General features: G+C 44.7%; 1 protein-coding gene across 2 annotated transcripts in view; it reads right to left on the reverse strand.

The window, feature by feature from the left end:
• Positions 1-19,044, reverse strand: part of AGO3 (argonaute RISC catalytic component 3) — a 152,386-nt gene that overhangs the window by 81,646 nt on the left and 51,696 nt on the right. The gene's annotated exons all lie outside the window — the stretch shown is intronic.

Here is a 19,044-nt window from a genome sequence, read left to right on the forward strand (position 1 = left end):
TGGCAAACCTAAACCCATTCAATCTCCGCTATTGCAGCATAGTGTCAGCTTTAGTATAGAGCTGATACCGATTTCTGATGGTACAGGTCCACCTCCCGAGCCTGCATATTCCCAATACTGTATTTATAGTCTGAGCTGTGCAAACCCGTTAGCAGCAAAGCAAATACAGTAGCAGGTAAAAGTTTGGGCACCCCTGGTCAAAACTGTTATTGTAAAGTTATGCAAGTTGATGATGATCTCTAAAAGACCTAAAGTTAAAGATGACATGTTTCCTTTGTATTTTAGGCAAAATAATATTATTAAAAATTTATATATATATATATATATATATATATATATATATATATATATATATATATATATATATATATATATATTCATATTCTACATATTAAAGATTACAAACAGGAAAATAGGTCGATGCAAAGGTTTGGGCACCCTGCATGGTTAGTACCTAATAGCATCCCCATTCGAAAGTATCACAGCTTGTAAATGATTTTTGTAGTTCGCCAAGAGTCTTTCAATTCTTGTTTAAAGTGAACCTGTCAGCAGGATTGTGCACAGTAACCTACAGACAGTGTCAGGTCGGTGCCGTTATACTGATTACAATACCTTGGTTGATGAAATCCGTCTTGTGATTGTTGTTTAATCTTTATTTTCAGTTGGAGTAAATAATATGCCCGTGGTCCGGAGCGGTGCTGTGGGGTGGGGTCTTCATGTGGTGCTCTGCCTAGCTATTCATCTGTATGGATTCTGACAGGTCCATGACCCCTCACTGACCTGCACCCTAGTTTACCCCTTCTGCAGGCAGGCGCCAGCCGTGGTACCTGAGCTGCAACATAATTGGATGTGTAATGTGTATATAATTATTATGGTTGAGATTATCCTGATAATGAAAAAAAAAAATAAAATAAAAATCCATTTAAAAATAGCGTCCGCCTTCTAAGCAAAGATTTTGTAGTCAAGGATATCATTTGACCTTAAGTGCCTTTTTTTCTATGTATTTCCCCCTGCGAGGGGATCCTTGTACTTTAACATGAATGTATGTTAAATTATGCTTTCATTTCAATAAAACTGTTGAAACTAAAAACAGCGCCCGCCATGCCTGCACAGGAGCAGGTATCGGTGTATAAAGAGGTGATGCGATAGCTGCTACTGCCCAAGCGCTGGAGTCGCCTTCTTGCTGTAGAAAAAAAATGTCCTCCTCCAAGATGGCGCCACTGAGCCTGCACAATGGCAGCTATTGGATCACCTCTATATACACCGAAATCTGTAACTGCGCAGGTGGGGCATGCCCCATTTTCAAATGGATTTTTTATTTTTTTTTTTTAAATATCAGGATAACGTCAACCATAACAATTATATACATATTACAGATGTGATTATAACGCAGCACAGGTACCACGGCAGGGTTTTTTTTTTTTTTCTATGTATAGTGGGTACAGAAAGTATTCAGACCCCTTTACATTTTTCACTCTGTTTCATTGCAGCCATTTGGTAAATTCAAAATAGTTCATTTTTTTTCCTCATTAATGTACACTCTGCACCTCATCTTGACTGAAAAAAAAAAAAAAAACAAAATGTAGATTTTTTTGCAAATGTATTAAAAAAGAAAAACTGAAATATCACATGGTCATAAATATTCAGATCCTTCGCTCAGACACTCATATTTAAGTCACATGCTGTCCATTTCCTTGTGATCCTCCTTTAGATGGTTCTACTCCTTCATTGGATTCCAGCTGTGTTTAATTAAACTGATAGGACTTGATTTGTAAAGGCACACACCTGTCTATATAAGGCTGGTTTCACATTAGCGCTTTTTAAGCGCACGCACGGCCGGGGGTAGCTCCGCCCCCGAGCCGGCTCTCTGCCCGGCGTGCCCGCCCCTTGCTTGTAGCGCCGCCTCCTAGCGCACAGCGGCGCACCCTATCTTTAGCATAGGGTGCGCAGATCGTGCGCTAGTTGCGCTTTGACCTGCGCTGCACACTTTTGACGGTGCGCCGTGCGCGCCAAAATCAAACTTTTCGGATTTTGGCGCGCACGGCACACCGTCAAAAGTGCGCAGCGCAGGTCAAAGCGCAACTAGCGCACGGCCTGCGCACGATCTGCGCACCCTATGCTAAAGATAGGGTGCGCCGATCGCAGGCGCCGCTGTGCGCTAGGAGGCGGCGCTACAAGCAAGGGGCGGGCACGCCGGGCAGAGAGCCGGCTCGGGGGCGGAGCTACCCCCTGCCGTGCGTGCGCTTAAAAAGTGCTAATGTGAAACCAGCCTAAGACCTCACAGCTCACAGTGCATGTCAGACCAAATTAGAATCATGCGGTCAAAGGAACTGGCCAAGGAGCTCAGAGACAAAATTGTGGCAAGACACACATCTGGCCAAGGTTACAAAATAATTTCTGCAGTACTCAAAGATCCTAAGAGTACAGTGTCCACCAGAAGTCTTCCTAGACCTGGCCATCCAGCCAAACTGAGCAATCGTGGGATAAAAGTCTTGGTGAGAGAGGGAGAGAAGAACCCCAGGATCATTATGGCTGAGCGCCACAGATGCAGTAGGGAGATGGGAGAAAGTTCCACAAAGTCTATGACTGCTGCCCTCCACCAGTCGGACCTTTATGGCAGAGTGGCCCGATGGAAGCCTCTCCTCAGTACAAGACATATGAAATCCCGCATAGAGTTTGCTAAAAACAACCACATGAAGGACTATGAGAAATAAGATTCTCTGGTCTGATGAAATGAAGATTGAAATTTTTGGTGATAATTCTAAGCAGAATGTGTGGAGAAAACCAGGCTCATCACCTGCCCAATACAATCCCAACAATGAAACATTGTGGTGGCAGTATCATGCTATGGGGTGTTTTTCAGCTGCAGGGACAGGATGACTGGTTGTCATTGAAGGAAACATGAAAGCAGCCCAATACAGAGATATCCAGGATGAAAACCTCTTCCAGAGTGCTCTGGACCTCAGGCTTGGCCGAAGGTTCACCTTCGAACAAGACAATGACCCTAAGCACATAGCTAAGATAACAAAGGAGTGGCTTCAGAACAAATCTCTGACCATTCTTGACTGGCCCAGCCAGAGCCCTGACCTAAACCTAATTGAGCATCTCTGGTGAGACCTGAAAATTGCTGTCCACCAACATTCACCATCCAACCTGACGGAACTGGAGAGGATCTGCAAGGAAGAATGGCAGAGGATCCCCTAATCCAGGTGTGAAAAACTTGTTGCATCATTCCCAAGAAGACTCATAGCTGTACTAGCTCAAAAAGGTGCTTCTACTCAATACTGAGAAAAGGGTATGAATACTTATGACCATGTGATATTTCAGTTTTTCTTTAATACATTTTTAAAAAATTTCTCATTTGTTTTTTTCCGGTCAAGATGGAGTGCAGAGTGTACATTAATGGGAAAAAAATGAACTTTTTTGAATTTACCAAATGGCTGCAATGAAACAAAGATGGAAAAATGTAAAAGGGGTCTGAATACTTTTTGTATCCACTGTATATATAATATACATTATGTAAACTAGGGGGCAGGTCACTGAGAGATCAGTGACCTGTCCACAGTCTTCATTTGAATACCTAAGCAGAGCACCACATGAAGCCCCCCCCCACAGGCCGCCCCAGAGCACGAGCATATCATTAACTCAAAACTGAAAATAAAAATTAATCACCACAAGAAGGATTTCATCAATCAAGGTATCATTTTAATCAGCATAACAGCGCCGACCTGACACTGTCTGTAGGTTACTGTGCACAATCCTGCAGACAGGTTTCCTTTAATGCATTTTTATCCATTCCATCTTGGAAAAGTCTTCCAGTTCTGTGAGATTCCTAGGACATCTTTCATGCACTGCTATTTTGAGATCTAGCCACAGATTTTAAATGATGTTCAGATCAGGGGACTGTGAGGACCATTGTAAAACCTTCAGCTTGTGTCTTTTAAAGCAGTCTATTGTGAATTTTGACATGTGTTTAGAATCATTATCCATTTGTAGAAACAATCCTCTTTGCAACTTCAGCTTTTTTTTTATAGATGGTGTTCTGTTTGCATCAAGAATTTGTTGAAATTTCATTGATTTCATTCTTCCCCCTACCCGTGAAATGTTCCACATGTTCCCAGTGTCATTGGGTGCAACACAACCACAAAGTATCATTGATCCATCCACATGCTTAATTTTTGGAGAGATGTGTGTTTTTTTGGTCCACATATACCTTTGACCATTGTAGCCAAAGAGTCCTATTTTAACCTCATCGGTCCACAGCACTTGTTTCCAAAATGCATCAGGCTTGTTTAGATCTTCTTTTGCATACTTCTGACACTGAATTTTATGGTGAGGACGCAGGAGAGGTTTTCTTCTGATGACTTCCATGAAGGCCATATTTCTGCAGGTGTCTCTTAACAGTAGTTCAATGTACCACAGCTCCAGAATCTGCTAAATCTTTCTGAAGGTCTTTTACAGTCAAGAGGGATCCTGATTTGCCTCTCAATATACCCTACGAGCAGCTGTCACTGAATATTTGCTTGGTCTTCCAGACCTTATCTGTTCCAGTTAACTGTCATTTCTTAATTACATTTTGAACTGAGGAAAGGGCAACATAAATGCTTTGCTCTCTTCTTATAGCCTTCTCCTGCTTTGTGGGCCTCCAACATTTTCAGAGTGGTAGGCAGCTGCTTAGAAGAACCCATGGCTGCAGTTTTTTGGCACAAGGTTAGAGGCTGCGTTTTTATAAACCTGGGAAGTTTGCATCACCTAGCCTTTCCTAATGATGATAGAGAAGAAGTCATAACCCTAACAGGCTAATTAAGGTCTGAAACCTTGGTCAAAGTTATCAGAGCACAAAAATCTCCAAGGGCGTCCAAACTTTTGTATTAGCCCATTTTCCTTTTTGTAATTTTTAAAATGTAAAATTTACTTTTTTTTTTTGCCTAAAACACAAAAGGAAATGAGTCATCTCTAATGTTAGGCCTTTTAGAGATCATTTCATCTTCAGTTTGCTTAACTGTTCACAATGACAGTCATTTTGACCATGAGTGCCCAAATTTTACATGCCACTGTATAGCACATGTACTGTACATAGTACCATAATTGCATTCTTGTTTTGTATTTTTCATGTGACGAGTTTCCTGACATAGTCATCCCAGTTTTCATATTGGCCAACGGAGGAATCATAATATGATGCATTTGTTCTCAGCAACTCATTTGTCAGCTTTGATGCCGAATTTGGGGCAGTATTATTCCATTAGAAGATGAGCTAAGCCAGTGATGATGAACCTTTTAGTGACTAAGTGCCCAAATGCTCACTTATTTATAAATCACAAAGTGCCAACACGACAATTTAACCGTTTTGTCTTAAACACAGTATAACAACACAGAAACAGAGCTTTCATTTATATAAAAACTTTTTATTGAAAGGTAAAAGTTCGTATTTGACATGCTTCTCTGGAAGGCAGTGTCGTAGGTACTCTTCAGAAGGCACTGTGTTATGATTGCTCTCGGGAAGGCACTGTGTTATGGGTTCCTTCGGGAAATCACTGTGTACACTGGTACACTCCAGAAAGCATTGCGCTATGGGCACTCTCCGGAAGGCACTGTATACGGACTTATCTGCTCCAGCACGAGTCACTCAGGTGGTCTCTGGAAAAATAGGGAGCAATAATGTCTCATTCTTTGGTCACTTAACTACTAAAGCCTGTTACAGGGCATTAACAGAAACACATCTGATGACGTCTTGTTCCAGTCTCCAGGTGACCAAAGAATGTGACGTCATTGCTTCTAGATGTGAGCAAATTTGATCAAGTCACTGCTTATTCGGCAAGCTATAGCGCTTACCGAATAAGCTGCAGAGGGAACCCGGATACATGGAGAGTTTCGGCTGATCGGCGCAGCAGCTGCATGTGTCGCGGCAGTCACAACGCATGCATGGAGAGCCTGTGTGTTGGGATCTTGATGCATGTGCTGTGACTGACACAGCTGCGACACATTCAGCTGCGGTGCCGATCAGCCAAAACTCTCCATGTATCTGGAATCCCTGAGCAGATTACTCGGTAAGCGCTATAGCTTGCCGACTAAGCAGTGACCCGAACAAATTTGCTCATCTCTAATTGTTTCCTGTCCTGCTAGAGACCACTAAAGCAGGTTGTGCTGTTGGGAACATTTTTTGAGGTCAAGGGTCATTTGGATATTTGCGACAATTCAGATGCCACTCTAAATTATCAACTTGAAAATGAACCTGGTATATTTGGTCAGTTACAGTGCCTACAAGTAGTATTCAACCCCCTGCAGATTTAGCAGGTTTACACATTCGGAATTAACTTGGCATTGTGACATTTGGACTGTAGATCAGTCTGGAAGTGTGAAATGCACTGCAGCAAAAAAGAATGTTATTTCTTTGTTTAATTTTTTTTTAAATTGTGAAAAGTGTATTCAGAGGGTCATTTATTATTCAACCCCTCAAACCACCAGAATTCTGTTTGGTTCCCCTAAAGTATTAAGAAGTATTTCAGGCACAAAGAACAATGAGCTTTACATGTTTGGATTAATTATCTCTTTTTCCAGCCTTTTATGACTATTTAAGACCCTCCCCAAACTTGTGAACAGCACTCATACATGGTCAACATGGGAAAGACAAAGGAGCATTCCAAGGCCATCAGAGACAAGATCGTGTAGGGTCACAAGGCTGGCAAGGGGTACAAAACCCTTTCCAAGGAGTTGGGTCTACCTGTCTCCACTGTTGGGAGCATCATCCGGAAGTGGAAGGCTTATGGAACTACTGTTAGCCTTCCATGGCCTGGACAGCCTTTGAAAGTTTCCTCCCGTGCCGAGGCCAGGCTTGTCCGAAGAGTCAAGGCTAACCCAAGGACAACAAGGAAGGAGCTCAGGGAAGATCTCATGGCAGTGGGGACATTGGTTTCAGTCAATACCATAAGTAACGTACTCCACCGCAATGGTCTCCGTTCCAGACTAGCCCGTAAGGTACCTTTACTTTCAAAGCGTCATGTCAAGGCTCGTCTACAGTTTGCTCATGATCACTTGGAGGACTCTGAGACAGACTGGTTCAAGGTTCTCTGGTCTGATGAGACCAAGATCGAGATCTTTGGTGCAAACCACACACGTGACGTTTGGAGACTGGATGGCACTGCATACGACCCCAAGAATACCATCCCTACAGTCAAGCATGGTGGTGGCAGCATCATGCTGTGGGGCTGTTTCTCAGCCAAGGGGCCTGGCCATCTGGTCCGCATCCATGGGAAGATGGATAGCACGGCCTACCTGGAGATTTTGGCCAAGAACCTCCGCTCCTCCATCAAGGATCTTAAGATGGGTCATCATTTCATCTTCCAACAAGACAACGACCCAAAGCACACAGCCAAGAAAACCAAGGCCTGGTTCAAGAGGCAAAAAATCAAGGTGTTGGAGTGGCCTAGTCAGTCTCCTGACCTTAACCCAATTGAAAACTTGTGGAAGGAGCTCAAGATTAAAGTCCACATGAGACACCCAAAGAACCTAGATAACTTGGAGAAGATCTGCATGGAGGAGTGGGCCAAGATAACTCCAGAGACCTGTGCCGGCCTGATGAGGTCTTATAAAAGACGATTATTAGCTGTAATTGCAAACAAGGGTTATTCCACAAAATATTAAACCTAGGCGTTGAATAATAATTGACCCACACTTGTATGTTTAAAATTTATTAAAATTTAACAGAGCAACATAACTTTTTGGTTTGTAAGATTTATGCCTCTGTTAATAAATCCTGCTCTTGTGTGAAGTTTGAAGGCTCTAACTTATTTGCATCTTATCAAACCTGCTAAATCTGCAGGGGGTTGAATACTACTTGTAGGCACTGTATTTAACTTTACCCTAATGTGACGGCTGGAGAGGCTTCTCTTTTCTGTGGCTGTGATGTTAAGTGGTATGGATGATGTTGCTACTTGTAACTGCTTTTCCAGGTTTGCGCCGATCTGGAGCGCAGTTGACTCTTTGAGATAAGTTTTGTAAAGAACTTGCAGCAGTAAGTTGTTCCGTACACAGACCTATATTACAATGCATGTCTCTCATCACAGTGGGAAATTCATCATCGCTCATGTGGAACTAGTGCATATACATCACATAGGAGAAGCTGGGGCTGAGACATTGGTTCTGGAGTATACACTTCACAGGAGACATTTGAGGCCGAGGGAGGCATCACAGGAGACATTTGAGGCCGAGGGAGGCATCACTGGAGACATTTGGGGCCGATGCAGGCATCACTGGAGACATTTGGGGCCGATGCAGGAAACACTGGAGACATTTGGGGCCGATGCAGGAAACACTGGAGACATTTGGGGCCGATGCAGGAAACACTGGAGACATTTGGGGCCGATGCAGGAAACACTGGAGACATTTGGGGCCGATGCAGGAAACACTGGAGACATTTGGGGCCGATGCAGGAAACACTGGAGACATTTGGGGCCGATGCAGGAAACACTGGAGACATTTGGGGCCGATGCAGGAAACACTGGAGACATTTGGGGCCGATGCAGGAAACACTGGAGACATTTGGGGCCGATGCAGGAAACACTGGAGACATTTGGGGCCGATGCAGGAAACACTGGAGACATTTGGGGCCGATGCAGGAAACACTGGAGACATTTGGGGCCGATGCAGGAAACACTGGAGACATTTGGGGCCGATGCAGGAAACACTGGAGACATTTGGGGCCGATGCAGGAAACACTGGAGACATTTGGGGCCGATGCAGGAAACACTGGAGACATTTGGGGCCGATGCAGGAAACACTGGAGACATTTGGGGCCGATGCAGGAAACACTGGAGACATTTGGGGCCGATGCAGGAAACACTGGAGACATTTGGGGCCGATGCAGGAAACACTGGAGACATTTGGGGCCGATGCAGGAATCACTGGAGACATTTGGTGCCCATGCAGGAATCACTGGAGACATTTGGGGCCGATGCAGGAATCACTGGAGACATTTGGGGCCGATGCAGGAATCACTGGAGACATTTGGGGCCGATGCAGGAATCACTGGAGACATTTGGGGCCGATGCAGGAATCACTGGAGACATTTGGGGCCGATGCAGGAATCACTGGAGACATTTGGGGCCGATGCAGGAATCACTGGAGACATTTGGGGCCGATGCAGGAATCACTGGAGACATTTGGGGCCGATGCAGGAATCACTGGAGACATTTGGGGCCGATGCAGGAATCACTGGAGACATTTGGGGCCGATGCAGGAATCACTGGAGACATTTCGGGCCGGTGTAGGAATCACTGGAGACATTTCGGGCCGGTGTAGGAATCACTGGAGACATTTGGTGCCAATGCAGGAATCACTGGAGACATTTGGGGCCGATGCAGGAAACACTGGAGACATTTGGGGTCGATGCAGGAAACACTGGAGACATTTGGGGCCGATGCAGGAAACACTGGAGACATTTGGGGCCGACGCAGGAAACACTGGAGACATTTGGGGCCGACGCAGCAAACACTGGAGACATTTGGGGCCGACGCAGGAATCACTGGAGACATTTGGGGCCGATGCAGGAATCACTGGAGACATTTGGTGCCAATGCAGGAATCACTGGAGACATTTGGGGCCGATGCAGGAAACACTGGAGACATTTGGGGCCGATGCAGGAATCACTGGAGACATTTGGGGCCGATGCAGGAATCACTGGAGACATTTGGTGCCAATGCAGGAATCACTGGAGACATTTGGGGCCGATGCAGGAAACACTGGAGACATTTGGGGCCGATGCAGGAAACACTGGAGACATTTGGGGCCGATGCAGGAAACACTGGAGACATTTGGGGCCGATGCAGGAAACACTGGAGACATTTGGGGCCGATGCAGGAAACACTGGAGACATTTGGGGCCGATGCAGGAAACACTGGAGACATTTGGGGCCGATGCAGGAAACACTGGAGACATTTGGGGCCGATGCAGGAAACACTGGAGACATTTGGGGCCGATGCAGGAATCACTGGAGACATTTGGTGCCCATGCAGGAATCACTGGAGACATTTGGGGCCGATGCAGGAATCACTGGAGACATTTGGGGCCGATGCAGGAATCACTGGAGACATTTGGGGCCGATGCAGGAATCACTGGAGACATTTGGGGCCGATGCAGGAATCACTGGAGACATTTGGGGCCGATGCAGGAATCACTGGAGACATTTGGGGCCGATGCAGGAATCACTGGAGACATTTGGGGCCGATGCAGGAATCACTGGAGACATTTGGGGCCGATGCAGGAATCACTGGAGACATTTGGGGCCGATGCAGGAATCACTGGAGACATTTGGGGCCGATGCAGGAATCACTGGAGACATTTGGGGCCGATGCAGGAATCACTGGAGACATTTGGGGCCGATGCAGGAATCACTGGAGACATTTGGGGCCGATGCAGGAATCACTGGAGACATTTGGGGCCGATGCAGGAATCACTGGAGACATTTCGGGCCGGTGTAGGAATCACTGGAGACATTTCGGGCCGGTGTAGGAATCACTGGAGACATTTGGTGCCAATGCAGGAATCACTGGAGACATTTGGGGCCGATGCAGGAAACACTGGAGACATTTGGGGTCGATGCAGGAAACACTGGAGACATTTGGGGCCGATGCAGGAAACACTGGAGACATTTGGGGCCGATGCAGGAAACACTGGAGACATTTGGGGCCGACGCAGCAAACACTGGAGACATTTGGGGCCGATGCAGGAATCACTGGAGACATTTGGGGCCGATGCAGGAATCACTGGAGACATTTGGTGCCAATGCAGGAATCACTGGAGACATTTGGGGCCGGTGCACGCATCACAGTAGACTCTTTGAGATTACTGCATATATCACAGGAAACACAAAAGCTGCAGCTGCGATCTTCATCTGTGGCACAGGAGAGCATTGCGCACTAGCTCCACACACAGAGTTAATTCAGATGCTGGCAATGGCCAGTGTCAGAATGGAATCCTACATTGCATGCACCACACTGTTAAGCAGTGAATGCTGTGTGCTCGCAGTGCAAGAAGAAATTAAAGGCCCAGCACAACAGGGCTGCCTGCCCTAGCACTTCAGCAGAGGCGGCTCTGAGATTTCCAACACCTGGGTAAAGAATTCAGTTTGAGTAGCCGTCATGTGACCGCTCATTCAAATGCAATTTGCACACTTACAGTCACGTGCCGATGAGCTGCTCTTCCTCATTTTCAGTGTTCACTGGAAAACTACAGCTTTTGCTTCATTGAGAGAAGCACAAAGAAAAGCTAGTTGTCACATGACCATAAGTATGAAAATTGCATATGAGTGGAGTGGCTATGTGACAACTTCTGGAACTAACAAGCAAAGCTGAATCTGACAGTGAATATATTACCTGCTGCTAGTATTGGCAAGCTAAAGGGCTTTTTATTTTATCATTAAGGGACTTGTCCAGGTTTATGATGAAAGTCTGCAGTCACTCGTGATGACCTCAAGCTTCTGAATTCTCACAGCACACGCTCTGCGCATTTAGTATTCTCCAGTGCCAGCATCACTAGTGTCCAGCCTCGCTCAATTCACTTGTATTAAGAAGGCCACACAGATCTAGTCGGCAAGTGACTGCATGTATGTAAATCACATATTTGCGGTTTCGTGACCTCCTGCTCTTACAGCCGGCACCAGAGATCCTTACAGTGTGCAGTGCGGACACTATGGGAATTCAGAAGTCACAGAGTAATTGCACACTTCCATCACAAACTTAGACAATACCTTTAATGATCCTAACAAAAATAAAAACTAAGTAATCCTTAACTTGTCAGAAGGCAAAACACTTTATTAACATAGCCATGTATCACGTAATCTTAAAAATTATGAATTGTTACATGTGTACAGGATGAGAACCAATAATAGCACAACAATACATACAGGTAACCAGAATCACCGGAAGTACAGAAAAATACATCACTAGAACCCCCATCAGTACAAATACATTACCAGAACCATCATCAGTACAGAAACATCACCAGAACCACCAAAAGTATAAAAATAAATCACTAGATCCCCCAGCAGTATAGAAACACAACATCACAACCCTCATCAGTACAGAAATACATCACTAGAACCACCATCAGTACAGGATTACGTCACTATCAGCATATGAATACATCACCTGAACCACCATCAGAACATGAATACATCCACAAGGACCACCATCAGTACATATACATCAACTGTAATGTCAGGTCAGACCCATATATATTTGTATTGCGTGAGCCTACAACTTCCCAGCGGGTCAACAATGGTAAGGAGATATTGGGAGTCTTTAGTATTAGTCATGGTCAGACTGCGGACTATACAGGAATACTGATGAGAATTAGCATCACAAAAATGGTCACCGTTTCATTATTCACTGTGGCCTAGTGACACTGAGTGACCACTAAGCTGCCCTGTCAGATCTGGAGTGTGCTGGACTGTCGGTATTATGAGTGACAGTCCAGTCATCCAATGTGATGCTGGGGCATGCTGGGTTGTCAGCATTTTGGCTAACAGCCCTGCTCCTCAATCTGGCCTAGCCTGCTGGCATTTTTTCCAAGTGCCTCCTGTCCTTAATTATGTGCTAGCTATTTAGTTGGCAAGATATGAGCAGACTATTGTCAGCTGTACCTTTGCTTTGTTTGGTGTGTGCTTTGCTCTGTGTCAGATTCCCTGAAATTGTTGCTGAACCTAGCATTTGTTGTGACTATTTGTGTGTGTTATACCTTCTGCTCTTGACGCTCTCTGACCTCAGGTAACAGATCCCAGACTTGGCGTCTGACTATCAGTTTGTCTTACCCTCTTTTCTTGATGTACCCTCCGGGCATTTGACCCCGGACTATATCTTGACCACGCCTTTGTCTTTCCCCTGGGACCTCCTGACTACCCTGTCTCATGCCTTGTCCGTGAGTAGTGACTCAGCATCAAACATTTCCATCCAGGTACCTTGTAGATGACGTCATATCTGATTGGAGTTGTTGTTGTCTTTGTACAGATGCCTGGATGACTTTTCACAGCCATAGTCTCTGCACACTTCCATTTTCTCCAGTTTTCTCTATGTCCTGACACGATGCCCTTAAAAAGAGCAAATGCCAAAGAAAAAAAAAGAAAAAACAAACTATGTACAAAATATGACCTATATACTGTCCCTCTTAAGGTACATGCCCTCTCCTTTCCATACTAGGCCCCCTTTCACACTGTCCTCTCACACTGTGCTCACCCCCTATACTGCCTAGTCTCTGTACTGTGCCTCCATCACACTCCCTCTTCTTGCCATACTGTCCCCTATGCTACCACCTTCTCTATACTACCCCCATCCACACTACCTAGTCTCTTGTCTGTTCCACTTCACACTCTTATCACTCCCATACTGTCTCTTCACACATTTCCCCCCTCCCTCATAGTCTCTCACATGATTCCCTACTAACGATACTGTATGCTTCCATATTTACCCCTCGCTATTCATACTGTCTCCTCACATATTACCCCTGCACCACATACTGTCTGCACCCATTACATCCCTCCCGCTCCCCATGCTGTGTATGCATACATTTTCCCCCCAGTTTCCTCATTCATGCTCCCCTCACTCCTAATACTGTGTCCGCACCCATCCCCTCACGCTCCATACTGTGTCTGCACCCATCCCCTCCCTCGCTTCCCAAACTGTGTCCTCACATTTCTTCCTCACCCCTCGCTCCTGTGTCCACACTCAATGCCAACCTCGCTGCCCATACTGTGTCCACACCCATCCCCAACTCATACATGCCCCCATTCGTTGGTCATACTGTGTCCTCACCCAGTCCACCATCGCTCCCTACAGTGTTTACTTACATTTCCACACTCGCTTCCTATACCGTGACTGCATACATTCCCTTCCTTGCTCCTCAAGCTGTTTCCTCATACATGCCTCCCCTCGCTCCCCATACTGTGTCTGCATCCATCCCTTTCCTCACTCCCCAAACTGTGTGCTCAATTTTCTCTCCTTCCTCACTCCTCATACATTGCCTGCACCTATCCCTCCCCATACTGTGTCCGAATACATTCCCCCCTCACGCCTCATACTTTTTCCTTATATATGTCCCCCTCACTTTTTTGTGTCTGTACTCATTCCCTTCCTTGCTCTCCAAACAGTTTTCTCAATTTTCTCCCTTCCCCTTCTGATACTGTGCATGCACCCATCCCTGCCACCCCACTGTCCTCAAATCCCCCCAGCCATGCGCCCCTATCACCCACTAAAATAAATCTTCGGTGTCTTCAGCTCCACTCGTGTACTTGCCATCAATGTTGAGTGCGCCTCTGCAGCACAACACTCGAGCTCAAGGACACAATACATGGGCTTATAGCCAACTGCCATCTTGATTTATTAGCACCAGATTTAGCAAACAGTTATGAAGAGCAGGTGTCCAGATGGTAATTTTTGAGTAGCCCTACACAGAAGAGCAAATCTGAGGGTGCACATAATGGGCATGGGGCATTAGAGATAAATTAAGTATAATAATCTGGAGATCGTATGATTCTGCCAGTCTGCATATGGGCTTTAACCCCTTTACTCCCAAGGGTGGTTTGCATGTTAATGCCGGGGCCAATTTTCACAATTCTGACCACTGTCCCTTTATAAGGTAATAACTCTGGAACGCTTCCATGGATCCCGGTGATTCTGACATTCTTTTCTCGTGTCATATTGTACTTCATGTTAGTGGTAAAATTTTATTCATATAACTTGCGTTTATTTGTGAAAAAAACGGAAATTTTGGCGAAAATTTTGAAAATTTCGCAATTTTCAAACTTTGAATTTTTATGCTCTTAAATCACAGAGATATGGCACTCAAAAACTTAAGTAACATTTCCCACATGTTTTCTTTACATCAGCACAATTTTGGAACCAAAATTTTTTTTTGCTAGAAAGTTATAAGGGTTAAAAGTTGACCAGCGATTTCTCATTTTTACAACACCATTTTATTTTTAGGGACCACATCACATTTGAAGTCACTTTGAGGGGTCTATATGATAGAAAATCCCTAAAAGTGACACCATTCTAAAAACTGCACCCCTCAAGGTGCTCAAAACCAGATTCAAGAAGTTTATTAACCCTTCAGGTGCGTCACAGGAATTTTTTGAATGTTTAAAAAAAAAAAAAATGAACATTTAACTTTTTTTCACAAAAAAAAATTACTTCAGGTTCAATTTTTTTATTTTACCAAGGCTATCAGGAGAAATTGGACTGGAAAAGTTATTGTGCAATTTGTCCTGAGTGCGCGGATACCCGATATGTGAGGGAGAACCACTGTTTCGGCGCATGGCAGAGCTCGGAAGGGAAGGAGCGCTGTTTGACTTTTTAACTGCAAAATTGGCTGGAATTCAGATCGGATGCCATGTCAAGTTTGGAGAGATCCTGATGTGCCTAAACAGTGGAAACCCCCCACAAGTGACCCCATTTTGGAAACTAGACCCCCCCCCCCCAAGGAACTTGTATAGATATGTGGTGAGCACTTTGAACCCCCAAGGGCTTCACAGAAGTTTATAACGTACAGCCATACAATTAAAAATCATATTTTTTCCACAAAAATGATCTTTTCACCCCCACTTTTTATTTTCCCAAGAGTAACAGGACCCCAAAAGTTATTGTGCAATTTGTCCTGAGTTCGCTGATACCCCATATGTGGGGGTAAACCACTATTTGGGCGCATGGCAGAGCTCGGAAGGGAAGCAGCGCCATTTGACTGGAATTGAGATCGGACGCCATGTCGCGTTTGGAAAGCCCCTGGATGTGCCAAAACAGTGGAAACCCCCCAATTCTAACTCCAACCCTAACCCCAACACACCCCTAGCCCTAATGGCAAAATGGAAGTAAATACTTTTTTTTATTTTATTATTTTCCCTAACTAAGGGGGTGATAAAGGGGGTTTGATTTACTATTTATGGTGGGTTTTTATATTTGGCAGCAGTCGCACGCTAAAAGATCCTTTTTATTGTAAAAATAGTTTATGCATCACGCATTTTGAGAGCAATAATTTTTCCAAATTTTGACCCACCGAGTCATGTGAGGTCTTATTTTTTGAAGGACGAGTTGACGTTTTTATTGGTACCATTTTCAGGCACGTGACATTTTTTGATCACTTTTTATTCCGATTTTTGGGACGCAGAATGAACAAATACCAGCGTTTCATGAATTTCTTTTTGGGGGTGCGTTTACACCGTTCCGCGTGCGGTAAAATTGACAAGGCGGTTTTATTCTTCAGGTCAGTACGGTTACAGGGATACCTCATTTATGTTTTTTTTATGTTTTGACGCTTTTATGCAATGAAAACAATTTTAGATAAAAAATAATTTTTGCATCGCTTTATTTATTTAGCTATAACTTTTTTATTTTTTCGCTGATGACGCTGTGTGGCAGCTCGTTTTTTGCGGGACAAGATGACGTTTTCAGCGGTACCATAGTTATTTATATCCGTCTTTTTGATCACGCGTTATTGCACTTTTTGTTCGGCAGTATGATGATAAAGCTTTATTTTTTGCTTTGTTTTTTTATTTTTTAAGGGGTTGAATAAAGGGGTTAACTAGTGGGACAGTTTCATAGGGCGGGTCGTTACGGACGCGGCAATAGCAAATATGTGTACTTTTATTTTTTTTTTATTTTCAAAAAATGAATTTATTAGGGAATATATTTTTTTTTTATTTATTTAGCGATTTTTACAAATTATTTTTACACTTTTTTTTTTTTTAAACTTTATTACATTGGGGACAACACTGTTATGTGCCAGATCGCTGATCTGTCACATCACAGATCGCTGTGACAGATAAGCGATCTGTCACAGGCAGTTCTGGAGGCTTCCTCATGCCTGCGCTTTGCAGGTGTCAGGAACACCACACTGCACTTGCTCACTGAGCCAGTGCGCGTGTTTTGAGTACAAAGACTGTGCACAAAGATACCTGCGGGGCGGGGTCTCAGTGGTGACAATGCACGCTCCAAGCTCACAGGACCTGAAGCATGTGACTGCTGGAGGCGTGGCCTCAGCACCACAGAGCCAGGAGCTGCAGGGAAACTCCTAGAAAGGTAACTACTGGACAGTGTAACCAAGGGGCATAGACAGAGACAGAAACCAGATCAAGCCGGGTCAAAGCACGAGCTAGCAATACAGTACCAAAGGGTTAGACAGAATAGATAGTCAGGACGTAGCAATAGATCAGAAAACCAGAACGGGCAATAGACGGTACAATAGGGACAAACTGTAACGGAGTAACGATAGCCAAGCCAGGAGGTCAGAACCAGAAATGACAATAGTGCCAAAACAAGAAACGGAGTACAGAGTGAGGGGACAGACCGGGTCATACACGGGAAGCAAACAAGCAACGCAGAACACACGCACACCAGGGGTCAGACACACCAGAACAGTATAGCTGACAGAGAACCCTGGTAAAGAGTGAGTATAAATACCCCTCCCAGATCCAGAAAGAGGCCACCCTGTGAGTGCAGGGCAAGAACCCTGTTCAAACCATGACAGCAGGCATGAGGAAGCCAGCTCCCTGCAGGCCCCCAAAGGTCCCTGCCGCCCCTGACACATAGTGCTGGGTGTCAGCTGTGATAATCAGCTGACACCTGGCCGCGATCAGCTGCGCTCCCCCCGTGAGCGCAGCTGATCGCGCTAGACGTACTATTCCGTCCTTGGGACTTAGGTTCCAGGTCATATGGACAGAATAGTACGTCTAATGTAGGAAAGGGGTTAAACTGGATGCAACAGCGTGGGGAGTGTGCTTGATACAAGAATACAAAATCAGGATAAGGTGAGATGCCCTGAATGCAAGTATACTGCTTCATTGTGATATCTGTGTAAAAGCTTTGGTTGTCATTATACTTGTAATGGGGGCTACTTTGGGGAAGGGAGCAAGATGTCACTACTCTGAAGTGGGTGTGGGGGTCTGGATGTGGCTTACGACCCTCTAGAAAAGCAGAATGTGGTTCTACATATAAGAAATGTTGAGGACTACTGATATCCACTATAACAATATATAATAAATCCACTCTGTTCGCTGCTTAGTAAGGAGGTTGAGTACTTGGAGATAATGTATTACATTTCAGTTAGTTCATGTTCACTCGCCTGAGCGAGTGTGAACGAGCTGAGTGTGACCTGAGCGTAAGTGCGAACTGTGGTAAGTGTGTGACTTGAGATTCAGTGAAGAGGTATTTGGAAAACCTATAACAAATACCTGTGTGAGTTGCTGAATTGTAGGTTGCTGAGTGCTTTCTACCTGTTCAATTTTTGGGGGGCTTGGGGGCTTGTTTAACCTATTTTTTCTCTCTACAGGGTTAATCTCTTATTTTACTATCTGTGTTTTTAAGGGTTAACTATATTGCATTTAAATCTTGAGGTGTAACTATATTCACAAGGGGTTAATTAAGGGTGGGAGTTCACAGTAATTAAGGGTTTATAAGGGGCAGCTGGTTGGGGCTCAACTCCTTTTGGAAGTGCATTGAGCAGCTGTGCTGGTAAAAGGGGGAAAAAAAAAAAAAAAAAAAAAATCTTTTAAATCTTCTGCCTGAGCGAGTGTGAAGGAGCTGAGTGTGACCTGAGCGTAAGTGCAAACTGTGGTAAGTGTGTGACTTTGGATTCAGGGAGTTTCCAAGGGAGGTCTTACTGAATTGCTGTTATAATATATATATATATATATATATATTTTTTTTTTTTTTTTAATTTATTTTTACTTATCTTATTGTCTGGTGCAATCCCCATTAGGATGTGCTCCACTATTGCCAATGCCATCCAGTGAACGTCTTGCCGCATGTATGAAATCCTTGAACAGCCGGTCGAGGGTGCATACTGCTGTGCGAGATGTGAGCACGTTGTGCATTTGGAAGCCCAGATACTGGATCTAAATGTGCAGCTGGCAACACTGAGATCCATAGACAATATGGAAAGGAGTCTTCTGCTCACTGAGCAGACGCTCAATGGGATAGATGAGGGGGGGATGCTAGGTTGGAGCTGCAGGACAATGAAGCAGCTAGCTGGGTGACAGTTAGAAGGCGGGGTAGAGGGAAGAGC

The sequence above is a fragment of the Dendrobates tinctorius genome, unplaced genomic scaffold, assembly GCF_039654945.1.
Source record: "Dendrobates tinctorius isolate UK_male_01 unplaced genomic scaffold, ASM3965494v1 ptg000015l, whole genome shotgun sequence".
NCBI classification, from domain to species: Eukaryota; Metazoa; Chordata; class Amphibia; order Anura; family Dendrobatidae; genus Dendrobates; species Dendrobates tinctorius.